At 40.2% G+C, this 14,915-nt stretch overlaps 1 long non-coding RNA gene across 2 annotated transcripts; it reads right to left on the bottom strand.

Annotated features, from left to right (window-relative positions):
• Positions 1-345: 345 nt before the first annotated feature.
• Positions 346-13,567, bottom strand: LOC135484222 (uncharacterized). Of its 2 annotated transcripts, none has more exons than XR_010446433.1 (8): positions 13,492-13,567; positions 10,263-10,318; positions 9,537-9,596; positions 8,248-8,927; positions 7,550-7,666; positions 5,623-5,854; positions 5,008-5,260; positions 346-2,325 (listed from the first exon to the last, which is right to left on the bottom strand). It is a non-coding gene; the product is annotated as an uncharacterized LOC135484222 (long non-coding RNA). The 2 variants fall into 2 exon arrangements; XR_010446434.1 differs by having other exon boundaries at positions 13,428-13,508.
• Between the last annotated feature and the right edge of the window lie 1,348 nt (positions 13,568-14,915).

The following is a 14,915-nucleotide window of genomic DNA, read 5'->3' as shown; positions in this document are numbered from 1 at the left end:
CTGTGCTTTAAGAGAGACTAGGCATGATAGTTGACTACTTGATAGGCATGATTGATGCCAGTCTCTCTTAAAGCACAGTCAACAGAGAAATCTGGAGAGAAATCTGGATTCATACTAATGATCGTAACCATTCAATGTGATTTCATTCAATGTAAACAATACAACGATTGTGGTCATCTGATAGATTTGGATTCATACAAGTGATAACCCATTCAATGTATCTGCCACATGCTGAACATCTCATCATTTGGGCACCAGTTTGTTAGTTTAAATGCATGACAATATTTAAAAAAATACTAGTTGAAATGCCGGAGCACCACCAGGCTAGTGAAGAAGAAAAGCAAATTTAAATCATTTTCTTTTGAAAATTATTTATTGTCTCATTATTCCAAGAATTATCCTCACATGGCAACTTGGAAAGTCAGTGTAGGAGGAAAACCGTTTCAACGGGAGAAAACCTACGCAATCGGAGGGAGTCGTCAACTCCATCACAAAGGTGACAGGCACAGCGCTTTCGACCATAATGACTTCATACATGTACATTACATCGATCATAGTCACTGTGCAGCTCCAATGCCCATTAAAGGACGAGACATTGAGATAATTATACTATCACACATGTTATCCTCCTTTAAAATGTCCAAAAAAGACACTGCTCAATAGAGATCTTACACTAGATGACTCAACAATTCCAACCTCTGCATGCATTCATCATGTTCGTATACATTCTATACAAGTTTTAGCTATTGTAAATGTATTAAAACCTATTGTGTATGACTTAAGTTGAGCCATAATCAACGAAAAATAGGTTGCATGGTTGGGTCACTGCTCTTATTAATCAATGACTAAACAGGTTAAGGGCCCAATTTGAATAACAAAAGAACCACACTTCTCATGGCCAGGAACTGGACAGAGGCTGCCAATTAGCATGACAAAAGGAGCAGAGGTGACATGTATTTGCATGTCAAAAGAGGTAGCTTGACCTGGCAAGACTAGATGTTGGTCTGCCAGGTTTTTTGCAAGTTGAGTCTTAGATCTCTTTTATTTTACTTACAAGATTTACATGCATTACAAATATAATTACATACATAACAACATAAAACGTCTTACAAATAAATTGACGTTACACTTTTCTCAAAACCTTCAGTACCAAGTCCAATAAAAATGTTCTTGATGGGGCAAAATGATATCTTTCATAGCCTGCAGAACACGATAATTATGCTCTTGCAATTAAAGCCTTCTTGAATCGAAACAAAGAAAAAGACTAAGATTCTTTCCTGTGAGACCGCTATAGGTAGGAAGAAGAACCAGTCTTATTCTGATAAGTTTCAATAAAACAATAGTTTTATTGAAACATTTCTATTTTAATAGTTTAATATCTTAGTATCTTAATATTTTAACATTGACTATTTTAAAACAATAGTTTTATTGACAAAGCTGATCCAATATCAGTTAACTTGGTGAAAAGAGGTTTTGCATCCCGTGATTTTTTTGTTCATGGGTATTGATTAAAAAGCGACGAGGAAATAAAAATTCACTAGATTTATGTTGTTGGTCAGTTGTCTCAAGTATGAAGGTAAAGACACTGAGCAACTGAGCCAGCCAATGATACAAAGGATCTTTGGCACCTGGGCCCAGGTGTGTTTAAATGCCGGTGGATTCTGTGGTACTGAGGAGATCAAGAAACAGTAAAAAGGCCTACAGTTCCAACAAGACACACATGTTCATTCGCTTTGCCTGGGGTTAGAGCAAAGCGAATGTCATGTGAACCCCATGTCTCATGTGATGGACATAATCAAATACAATATCTGATGAATTCGGTGATTTTTTAAGCAGAAAGATCTTTTTTGCTTGAAACAAATCTGAAGCAGCCGGTAGGGTCCCACTGTACCCAAGGCTATTGCGAATGTTTTGTTTGGGTACCAACTTGCCCTGTTGGCTGTCCTGTTAGCCAGAACATCCCCTCCACATTTTGATTTTTCTTATTAATCTTGCTTGAAAATAATTTCTGGGCTTGTGACATGCCCTGGTTCCCCAGGTTACCTTATTATACCCTCCCCCCATTTATAAAGTCGCCTTTAAATGTGTACGGTTTTGAGCCATGGCAAGAGTTTGTCATTGCCCGAAAGAAGGCAAATAATTGCCCTCTAGCAATCGGAAAATAAAATATCAGGATTTTTATCAAATCACCTTTCAATCAGATATTGCAATAAAAGGGTAAGGCCTACGGTGACAAAAATCCAACCTCCTTGACGGCGACGGGAGCATGGTAGAGATGCGCTGGCTTAGCAACATCCTCCTCCCTTCTGTAGGATGGCTCATCTCCTGAAAAGAAACATAATATAATATTATATTTGTGGGTGCACACCATCATCAGCAAAATATATGATGCACTGGAACGCATTAGTTTCCACAATAGTGAGGTAAAGATTAGTGCAGAAATGATAAAGCACCAACTTTATTGACATCCATTTCGTTACCACACTGTGAAAAAAATTTGCCTTTCTCGGGTCAATATTTTAAACGTAACATGTAGGCTAACGCAAAACTTATGACTAGATTTGATGATTGGGGATGCAGTCTCAGCCCAATGTATGGGTCACTCAGAGAGTTGCCCTATAATTAATTGCAGTTGGGGGAGGGGGGCATTCAAATGTTCCATGTTACATCACCAATGAGCTGCTCTTCTTTCCCCAATATCATCACATGAGCCAATCTCAGAAAATCTGGTTGCTTATACTGAGAACACATCAGTATCAGCCAACAGATTATAAGTTATTTTGATGCTGGGTGGTCCAAACCATATTGATTGACCTGGTAATGATCGTCTTGCACTCTGACTCATAACAGAAGTACATGAAGTTGCCAGTTGATTTCATACTCAGGGTGATTCATCATTTTCAATCCAACTGCCCTCAAAACAATGAGTGGAGCCAGGGCCGGGCATGATACACCCCAGACGCAGTGTACGGTGACAGAAAATGCCCTTATACAGTTTCGTTACAGCACTGCCCATTGGCTAATTGTCCAGCCGCACGAATTCCCACTATTTGTGGCAGTCCCTCAGGAGATCCAATGAGGATGAATTGAAGCAATGGACTGCCACGGGAGTGTTGGGCCTGACGGAAGAACTTTTGAGAAATATTCTATACCTTAGGCGACTGTAATCATATGTCAATAAAGTTTTTTGTAACCATTCAAACCTTCACGAATGAATATCTCCAACACTGCAGGAAATGGTCCATGTGCTCACCTGGGTTCCTACAGTGAAGGGTCATTATTTGACATGTGACGTCAAGAAGTAGAGGTAATCAAAGTTTGTCATCAGTGGCCAATTGATGATTTTCATGGCTAGAGAGGGGTTTCCTCAAGTTATGCCAGAAATGTAAGCCTAAGAACCATATCAGACCAAAAATTTGCTGGGGTAGGATATCTTACCTATTGTGCATGGTTTCACGTTAAAGGCCCCACTCAGTGGTTACGAAATTTGCCCTGCTGATGGACAAAAGTGTTCATCTCTGAACTTTGACCTTGGTGACCTTGAAAAGGAGGTCAATCAAATCAAAGCCCGACTGAAAAAATATGTTTCATCATCAGATACACAGACACGAAAAATTTTATTAGAATTTGACTATCTGTTATTAAAGGAGGAGCTGGTTTTGTGTTTTTTACACCACCCCCCCTTCCCCGTTGCCAATGGAATCAAAATTCAGTTTGAAAGGAGAGCTTGCCTTTTGTTCTCTATACTGTGTAGACAATATTTCGCCTGTTTTGGTGCATCTCATTCACATACTGACATAGGCCTGTTGCACATAATAAAGGCCTTTTGTACAGGTGCCCTTCAACCAGATAAATAGCGTCTCCACAGTATGTTCAAAGGCCAAGAGGTTACAAAATGTGCCCTACCAAAGGACGAAACATTGGAATTTCGAACTTTGACACTGTGACCTTGAAAGTAGATCAAATATAAAAACCTTCCGATACATTATGTCTCTTCCTCAGATACACACACAATGGACATTTCTAGAGCATCTGACTATTTCTTAGAGTTCGAGCAGTTTTGTGTTTTCACATTTTGCACCTTGGTGGCCAAACTAAGAATTAGATCGAAACAAAATTTGGTCTGGAAGGAGATCTTGCCCAGTGCGAAGCTTATGGACCGGTTCATGGACCTGGCAGTTATGAAACATGGCCTGCTGATGGACAACGACGACGACAGATGACGGAGGTACCATGATGGCTATAGCTTGCAGGTCAGTACCAATTTCAACTACAGTTTTCATTGTAAATTTGGAAAAATTTCTATGGCCAGCAAAGTGGTTCCCCTTCTGGACAGTCATTTGAAACCTTTACCTTCCCGCATTTTGAGTTTTTTCAGACCTACTTAGGGGGACATGTGGCGGCCTCTTACACCGTCAAATGGTGTGAAAACTATGCAATTGTTGTAAGGCCTGCACTATCTACGACGCATGCACTGAAGGACTGCATATGGCAGCAGCCGTGACACAGCCACATTAAACAAAGGTTGTATTAGGCCTGTGTACAAAGTTTCAAGTTCATAGCTCAAGCAGTTAAGAAATGTGCCACTGTTTTTGAAACAGGATACAGACGACGATGGACACTGCGGTGTTGTGCATAGACTCCCCTCCGGAGAGCCAAAATTAACGTTGGCGGTGAAATAGCGTATGTTTTCTAAACTTGAAATACATTATTTGATACGATAACTTTAAAAATAGTGTTATCGTTATCGTGTTAGCGGAAGGATTCCTTATCCTCTCATTGCTGGCAAGGGCAGGTTCACTAGCCTGCAGACAATTAGAAATGCTGCGGTGAAGGTGCATTGTTTTTTCATAAGGGATTATGTACAACACTGAAGAGTTTGAGAAAACTTCTAAGAAGGGATCAAATTACATGTACTTCAAATTTTCAAATTTCTAGTAATTTTTACAAATGTGGTGAACTTTCCAAGAATATCAGGATTAGAAATTGATTTTTTAATATTATTACCGTTTGAGATGGCATCCTTCCATATGTAAGAGATGAGCTGGCTCCATGGTGGCTGCTGGATATGGCGTCACATTACATATTGAGATGGGCTCTATGTCCTTAGAGTCATCAGAGTCCCCTTAAAGCATCAATTCGATTGTCATTAAAGTTTATTCGTATGACACACGATGTAAGTGTCCACCGCCGATATCTCTGAGTGAAATGATTCCATCCATTGAATCTACCCGACTCTCAGACCCTCATCCAAGCATGGCTGGAAAAACAAAATATCAAGGTCAATCCATTGTTTACCAAGATTAAAGACTTGAGCCATTTTGATAGAATTACTGTGCAGGGCAATGTACCTTCAACCCTAGCTCAGGTCCTGAACTCATTGTGTCTGCATGGACTGCTTGTCTGTCCAAAGACGTTTTTGACAACGCTTTTTCAAGATGTTTTAGTTCAGTAGTGCATAATGGCAGGAGTGCAATGAAAATTAGCTCAGCCTTTTTTTCAGATGCAATCTTCAGAATGCCATTAAACACAGCTTTTAGAACAAAGGAAATGCCTTTTTACTGGAAAACAGTTTTAGGGCGTTTCATGATAATGAATTTTAAATACACCACTTTATCTTACTGTATATGCATTGAATTCTTCGTCATACAACATCTGCCAGGAAGATCCCCATGAAGGTCAATTAGGCTGTCTCCCCCAAATTGGATGGGTATGAAGGCATCATTGGGCGAAGTATTGGCATCTGTTGTTTTCTGGGTCTTTGAGAGTCATTCTCGCTTCAGTACGCATCGTAGATCGTGGTGGAAGTCATTGGGTCAATTCAACAGCCATCATCTCCAGTCATCTGCATAGCCTAGAAAACAGGGGAAAAATTTATTTAATACAGGGTAATCTCTGCACAGATTGAAGCCAAAAGAAACTAGATATTTTTTATTCTTTTGGGGAGATGGTCATCACTTTCAGTGTCATGTTTTGTTTTTGCCAAACTTTCTGGCTTCACTGTTTTTGATGAAAGTGCTCAGGGTTTTTTCTAAATTTTCTGCTTTTTGTGCTTTGCCAAGTGGAGTCGACCTCGGTTGACAAGCTATTCTTGGAGCAACATTTCGATTGACCCCTCTCTTTGTGGAGTACTCGTTTAGGCATCCTCCTCTCAACCCCAGACAGTCTGGTTGACAAGTCATGAATCAGATCAGACTGAAATTCAGTGTCCGAGGTCATCTGACCAAGGGGTCAATGTGTACACAGTTCCAAGTTGATAGCCCTAGCGGTTGAGAAATGTGTCACTGTTTGAAATAGGACACGACCACAGACACTGTACTGTTGTGTCGACTCGCCCTACTCTCTAAACCAACGTTCGAAGTGGTGAGAGCCATTTTTATTCAGCATTTTTCCACCACATTACTAAGGGGAAAAGATGCCTCTTGGCAATTCCGACCAAAACTACCAACTACAGTCCTGATTCGATTCAAAATCTGGCCACCAGGGGGCTAAGGTTAAAAAATCATTAATGAGGTCTGAAGCACCCAACATGACCGAGTCCATTTTGTTCCATGTCGACAGGTGAGCAAAATGGCCCTGGCCGTTTCATTTTATAAAGTGGCACTGCTGGAAAGATGCTCACGGTCCTTTTTCTGGATCAAGTGGAGTGAAGATGTCTTTGGTTGACGGCATTTTCTTGAGGCAACGATTACCAAATAGGGGTGAGCATATAATTAGTTCAGGGGTTTATCTGATCTATCTTTATATGTTTTCCCAACATATTTAAACTGCTTTGAGAGAATGATGCTCGTATGAGAGCTTATGATGAAGTTGAATTTTGTCTGTGTTCAGTATTTTTGAAATGCATGCTGGATCATCTGTCCTGGTGAGTTCCGCCACAGAGCTAGCTCCAGAGTTTTGTGGTCAGAGTGGTGACCGTTGGCCAGGATTCCTCTCTCTTTCTTTTTAGGAAAGCAGGCCGGATAACTTTAATACTGAATACTGAATTTATTACTCTCAAACCGCTAACCGCTAAAGCTATGAACTCGAGACTTGGTACACGTTAACCACAAAGTCAAATGATGTGGAACAGCAAATTCAGGTCTGGTCTGATCTGATTTGATCCTTGCAGAGGTTCAAAACTGAAAACACACCCTTTTCAAGGTCACAGCTAGGTCAAATGGTGGAGCATGTACCACTAGATCAGTTGATCTCATTTAAGAAAACTTTGCTCGATTCACTGCTTCAATCCATGCCCTAGTGGTATTATTCGTCAGGCCAAATTGCCTTGGATTTTTATATCCATGCTTATGTCTGATACTACTAATAACCGTACATAAGATATGTAACTCATGATTTGTCCAACTAATCAAGATCATCGAGGTCATGTTGCCCACTCGGCTGTTACTTGAGCACTCTCGGTCAGGTGGTCTCACTCAGGGATAAAAGTTCATGACTTGGCCACCAGCGTGAGGGTTCGGCGACATGAAAAATTATTTTTTCTCTCTCCTTAGTTATGAAGTTTATTACATGAGTAGATCTAATATAACCAGGACGAAGTGATGCTCACCCTGTAGACTGCAACATCGTCTTTTGTGTCCCTTGTCCTTGTGTCCCGTATCCTAAGTGTCCCTTAACCTTGTGGCCCTGGACCTTGTGGCCCTTCTACAATGTTGGATCGGGCTGCCTAAAAAGAATCATATTTTTGTTGTTGGGTTTATCTAATTTCTGAGTATTTCTACTGCATGCAGCGTTCACACTGAATCCATTTTAAAACTGTTTTCCAGAGAGCACTCTCCAAATACGAATTGGCTACACCAGTTTCGAAACGGCTGCACCACACTTGGCCTAATGCGCATACAATTCAATTTGAAAAGTGCAACTCTTGCCACGTATTGTAGTAACATGCCTTTCGCGGATGAATGTCCGTACCCTTTGTTGTAATTAGAAGATAATCAAGACAGGAACAAGCTAGTGTGCATGCCCTCTGCCAACAGACTGTTTTAATACGTAATAACGCCCACACAACACGATCAATGAGAATCAATTAATGCAAATTCAATAAAGCACATTCAATTGTTTTCTGGAACCAAATTTGTTGAAGCGGTTTTAAAACTGTATGAACAGAATTGAGTGTGGCACCCCAATACGTATAAAAGTTGAAATTGTACATCAGACATGTCAGATTGATACTTTTTTCGGAGATATTTTAATTCTTTGTAATGTTTCTTTCAATCCAGATGTAACTGAGGACTAAGTGATGCTTACCCTGTATGGCTCCAACATTGGCAGCAACATATCCTTGGGGTCCATCCAGTGTCTTCTCGGCTCTCGAGCTGGAGGCCGGCTCTCCTTCTTCATCGCCGTCTTGTCGATTTCAGGGGTGTATATTATTAGCTTTGTGAGGCACAAGGAGGTCAAGAACACTGTTGTTATTCAAAGAGCCCAATGTCTTCGTCATATGTACTAAACTGGTTTAGCACAAGTCCCACACGGACACGCCTGACATTTCGTCCGACGAAATTCCGCAGGTTAACAACAGGCCTATCACCCAGTCATTCCATCCCCCTCGAGATCAGGTAGGGGATCGCTGGCCAGCTATTGCATACTATTGTTAACATTCGTATGACTTATCCCGCCAACACTCTAAAACAAGGGGACCAATTGAATGACTAGCGACACGCAACTGTTTATTGCCCCCATCAATCAACCACAATGACTCAAGGGGAACACGTTCCTTGAACCTAAGTCCATGTCATCACTGTCGAAACTTAGATGAGGACCGTGGAACAAAGTGGCAAGCATGCCTGGGACCCAGCCACCGCGCTGTTGACGTGAGTTAGACTCAGTCGCCAGTCACGATAACCAAATACACCGAGCGTATAGGTTGAATCGAACCCGATCTATCATCGTCATTGGTCACCTGGCCTGGCCTGGACAACTGAAAGCTGAATAGGTTAAAATAGATTATAAGCAGGAAATACGAAACCAAAGGAATAAAAACTATACTAGCTAGATAACTACAATAACTACTCTAACAACTATACTAGTTAGATAACTACGATAACTACTCTAACAACTAGAACAATGACAATAGCTACAAAACTATCACAACATTGATCAGTCACACTTCCAGCACTCAATACAGCAACTGGAGTCCCTCCTCCCCCAAGACCTCCCACACCCTTTTTCAATCCCATCTCACACACACACGCACACAAACACAACATCTTACTATAGTTACAACTTTTGAATAACCGCCCGATTTGCAGATAGAAGTGTCACTGTCAATTTATTTGACTTTCTTTCAATTACATGGCCAAAATATGATTTAGTAGTGGCTACATGATGTATGTACCGAATATATTACTGCATTTTATAAACATTTCATTTTATAAACGTTTCATTCTTTTTCCATAAATCTCGCAGATTATTAGTCTGTAATTTATTTCACTGCCTTGAGGCCCTGTGGGGGTCAAGTTACATGTTTATTTTACCAACGATAACACAGATTTGACAGTGGCACCTCTATTGACAAGTCAGACAAGTATACCTACCCTTCTTCTTGGAAATCAAACGAGAATCTTCGAATGCAATTGCGGACAAGGTTGTGTCATCTGAAATGACAAATCAGCACAAATGCGTAATTACAGCAATGCTGTACCGCATAATCTTTACTTATACTAAGTTCCTAAAAATGATGTTTGAATTATATCTCTCAATTTTTACATGATTTGCCTTCCTTTGGAAGAGGTTGACCTTATTCCTTTATAAATATTTATGGAAATAAATGTGAGCTAGTTCGTGGTACATCCACATGAGGAACCAATCATATTGCATCACAGCTTCCAACATGGTCTCCTGACTCATGACAAGATTGATGAGATTCTTCTGTTCTGGCCAAGAAATGGACACCATGAAAAAGTTCCGTGGTGGCCAGATTCCATAAATAATTTGAGCAAGCTGTTTTCCCCTTCTTAGAAAAAGCAAAAGTCTGATAAAAAGGGTTCTGAGAGGGAAGGTCTCTCTCCATGCTGCTTATTAGAAAATCATTTAATTTCCACGCTTTCACTGAACACAATTCAGTGGTGATAAATTTAAATAGCTTTTCAGAGGGGAACATGTTGTAAGAGAGATACAGGACACCCTGGCCCAAATCAGGATGTTATAGAGGTTGTGGAGTCATGTTGTGCATGCGCATACAATTTCTGTATATTTAGCCATTTGACAACTTGGCACTCTATTGACCGATTAGGCATGTCATAACCTAATGGTATACATACCCTTGCAAATCTTACAAGATTCTTCAGTTGCAATTGCGGAGAGGGGTTTGAAGCATCTGTAAAGATAAATTGGCACAGATACATAATAACAACAATTCTACATGAAGTCATGAAATTAGCACCTAAAAATAATGGCTGAAATAAATTTCTCATTTTCATTCAGGGTTTCCCTAGACGTATGTGCACTTCTTTCTTTCTTTTGCATTGTTTTTCATTTCTTGAAATTTTGAGTAGCATATCTACAAGTAAAATGTACACACAGAGTAGTAAAAGTAAATTGACCCCATTCGACCTCTGTGACCTTTAAAAGGAGGTCAGATAAAAATCGTATCTTTGAGTAGTCACCATAAAAATGTTATTGAAAACACGGAGACAACTAGTGATTATTTTCCTTTAGCCATTTCTTTAGCCAGGAGTATCTCTGTTTTAGTCAAATGAATGCCAGTTGGGCCAAAATATTCATTGATTTTCCCACTGTCTGAGACTACTGATGTTTCCCGCAGCACAGCGTGGAGCGGGAAATAGTTGTCTCCACGGGGCAGTTGCCTTGGAGGCGCGTGCGGCACGTGATCAGTGCTGGTGGGCGGTGCAGTGGCACCAGTTTTTTCGCAGCAGCCGTCGTAGTCACAACCAAGTTTCTTCAGTAATATGTAAATAGCATTTGGGCAATTTGCCTTGTTTGTTGTTATAGCCATAATACTACATTAATTAAGTGTTTGCTATGGTTTATGTTGCTCCGGATAAATGTATTGCTCCACCTCCCTCTCCCTTAAAATAAGTAAAAAATAAAACGGGAGTTAGGGGTTGGGTGGCAGGCTGTTCATCATGGCTCTTAGCAGAGTAACGACGGTGTTAATAAAGGCTGCGTCATCCTGTTGTATATATATTGATGTTGTTGTTGTTGATTGCCCTCCTTGAGGGAGCCAAAGGGAGACTGAAGATATCCTCTTGTCCCATGTACTGTCACAACCACCAAGTTTGAGAAATAAAAAGATAACGATGCTGGATTAAGGTGAATCTTTCCTTTATTTCTTTTCTCCAAATAACACACCTGACAGTCACCAGCCACACCAAAAGATCGTCGATATAATATTTTCCATCCTTCCAATCCATTAGCAAAATATATGTACATGTACCTCCAATACATATAAGAATTTGACGATCTTTTTTATCTTTTGCCCAAATATTTGTTTTATGGTGCAAGGTTTCAAGTTCATAGCTTTTGCGGTTAAGAAACATGCCATAACTCTCTAATGGCTAATTATGCCATTTGACCTCTGTGACCTTGAAAAGTATGTCAGAACAAAAAGTGTAACATCTATTTGACTGTCTTTGTCGCTCTCTCTCAGACCATCAACCTGTTCAGAGGTCGTGAAAATTGTTCTCATTGATATCTGCGAGTAGTGATCTCTGTATTGAAACCTGCATATAGGGTCAGTCACAGTGATACCCACCTTTAAGAACATTGATGCTGAACACAAATAATTTTGCTACTTCAGAGTGTTGAAATAAGTCAAAATTGAAGAAACTTCTTTTTGGAAGAACCCTGCCATAACGAATGTTCTGCCTGCACTGCATGCTTGAACCAAGCATTTATAGAATATAAAATGTGACAGGTAGTGGTTTTATGTAACATGCCAAAACTTTCTTTCGAGGTTGACAGAGTCTGTTGTTGCCTATTAAGATAACCAAACAAAGGTGTCAGATGTAATGGGTCAAGCCAGATTGGTAATGGCCATTGGGATTATAATTTAAACCCATTTTGTTTCCCATATTTGGCATAATAACCCTTTAAATTATGCCAAATATGGGAAACAAAATGGCGTCACCTGGTGTGAAAAACAATAACAATACCCGCCTCGTTTTGAAGAGATATAATGTCGTCATATATCTATTCTTGGACTAGGGGGTTTTCAAATGAGATAGGGTTTATTTTTAGCTTTTGCACGTGTTATTTGTTTTGATTTGAACTTAGGATATTTGGTGAAGTTGTGGGGTAAATTTATACAAATTATTACAATTTTATAATTCATAAATGATAGTACTTTTGCATCCCTTTCTGCTATTTATTCTAAACAGATTTCAGGAGCACCTTGAGGAACCTTGAACCCCATGGCCTCTGTCCGTTATTAGCACTCAAGTCTAATGTGCCATGCCCCATATAACTTCAGAGGTTGGTTGCTAGGGGTAGAGGAACTTGTCGTAAATACATGGAGATTTAGATAAATGAAACGGCCAGGGGCCATTGTGCTCACCGCATAGATATTTGGTGCTTTGGAATTCATCCAGGTTAAGAAACATTGTACATGTATAGTATATAGATCAAACCAAAGTCGGTATGACATGTGATGTATCGTTGCTTGGAGTAAGTACCATAAGAATATCATCTAATAGTAATAAACGAGATATTGCACTTTTTACCTATTTTAGTTTTGGCGTCTTGGTGGCCAAGTTGAGTACCAGATCAGATCGAAATTCGGTGTCCGAGGTCACATGACGTAGGGAGTAATGTGTACCAAATTTCAAGTTCATAGCTTTAGTGGTTAAGAAATGTGCCATAGTTACACTCAAACGACCAATTTATGCCATTTGACCTCTGTGACCTTGAAAAGCAGGTTAAATCAAAAACTCATCTGATATGAGAGTGATGTATCCTTGCTAGGAGAACCTACCATAAAAATGTTAGTGAAAACGAATCATTTATATTAAGCGAGATATCACACTTTCTAGGTTTTCACTTTTGGCCACCTGGTGGCCAAGTCGAGAATCAGACCGGACTGAAATTCAGGGTCAGAGGTCAGCAGACCAAGGGGGTCCTTTGTACAAAGTCTCAAGTTCATAGCCTTAGGGGTAACAATCGTGCCACAGTTACCTCAAATGGCCAATTTACGCCTTTTGACCTCTGTGACCTTGACAAGTACGTCAAATCAAAAACCCGTATCATATGTGATGTATCCTTGCTAAAAGTATCTACCATAAAATTTTTACCAAAAACTAATCAGTAACTAGAAATTTGAAATTTGGTTGTCAGCAAATTTCCACACAGTACACGTATGGAGTGAAGTCTATTCCGTTTCGCGGATGATCTATTTCCGGACAAACACTCTCGCGCTTTCTCAAAATCACAGTGTGACACGCTCAATAACATTTAAACAGCACCCTAACCTTTTCAGATGGGCGGATGGATCATCGATAAGCATTTAAGGCTATTCCTTTATTTTATTCCTACCTCCATCCGTCGTTCTTTGGTGAAAATACTCGACAGCTCGCCACTTCGGCAAAGAGATACCGCCGCCATGATGCATGAGGATATGACGTCACCATTACGGGGCGGAGCTTATGCCAATATACGTGTGATTGACAGAATCGCGTCTGAGATTTGAAAGCAAATCAGAAAATCGGCGCATAAAAACGCTCCAAAGTCGTCAAAATTATCCGAATTTCGAAAAAATCTTTGCCAGGTGCACTAGATCGAGTTTTGTTTGATGGGACAGGGGTGACAGTTTTTCAGTTGAAATAGCAGTTTTGCTGGACTACCTCCATAATATAACCTGGGAAGAATGCAGAAGCCTAGTACCTTCTCCTAGTAGGCCTAATCTTAATATAGACCCCACATTTGTTGTATGTGGGGTCTATAATAAGCGGGATGGCACTATTCAAAATTTTTGGTTTTGGCCCCCTGGTAGCCAAGTTAAGAATCAGACCGAACCGAAAATCAGTGTCACAGGTCGCCTGACCTAGGGGGTCATGTGTAGGCCTACCAAGTTTAAAGTTCATAGCTTTAGCGGTTAAGAAACGTGCCATAGTTACACACAAACGGCCAATTCACACCATTTGACCTCTGTGACCTTGAAAATAAGGTCAAATCAAAAACCCGTAGGATACGTGATGTATCCTTGCTCTGTGTACCTACCATAAAAATAAAATTGAAAACAAGTCACTTAAAACGAGATATTGCACTTTGTACTTTTTTTAGTTTTGGCCCCCTGGTGGCCAAGTCGAGAATCAGATCAGACCGAAATTCGGTGTCAGAAGTTATATCATGTAGAGAGTCATGTGTACCAAATTTCAAGTATAGCTGTATTGATTAAGAAACGTGCCACAGTAAGCAGTTACACTCAAACGGCAAATTTACGCCATTTGACCTCTGTGACCTTGAAGAAGTGGTCAAATCAAAAACAGGTATGTGATATATCCTTGCTAGGAGAACCTACCATAAAAATGTCATCAAAAACAAATCACTAATAAGTGAGATATCACACTATTTATGTTTTGAGGTTTTGGCCCCCTAGTGGCCAAGTTAAGAATCAGACCGAACCGAAATTCAGTGTCAAAGGTCATCTGACCTAGGGGGTCCATAGCCCTAGCGGTTAAGAATCGTGCCACTCTTTAAGAAATATGATACGACGACGGACGACGGACACTGCGGTGTTGTATTGACTCCCCCACGGTTGCTACTCTTTATTCATATCACCCAGTCTCCATTGTCTTAAGACGTCATTTAATATCGTGATTTGATGACATAAGCTACACATGTCCTCTTCCAGCAATCGGACAGTGGGAACATGTGCCGTAAACTTCTGAGATCCGTGTCACAATCTGATTACAGAAGCTATCTTGTATCACAACCAAGCAACACAAGGGAAGAATGCA

The sequence above is a fragment of the Lineus longissimus genome, chromosome 3, assembly GCF_910592395.1.
Source record: "Lineus longissimus chromosome 3, tnLinLong1.2, whole genome shotgun sequence".
Classification (NCBI taxonomy): domain Eukaryota; kingdom Metazoa; phylum Nemertea; class Pilidiophora; order Heteronemertea; family Lineidae; genus Lineus; species Lineus longissimus.
Note: the sequence above shows the minus strand (reverse complement) of the source record. Positions and strands in the feature narration are given on the sequence as shown.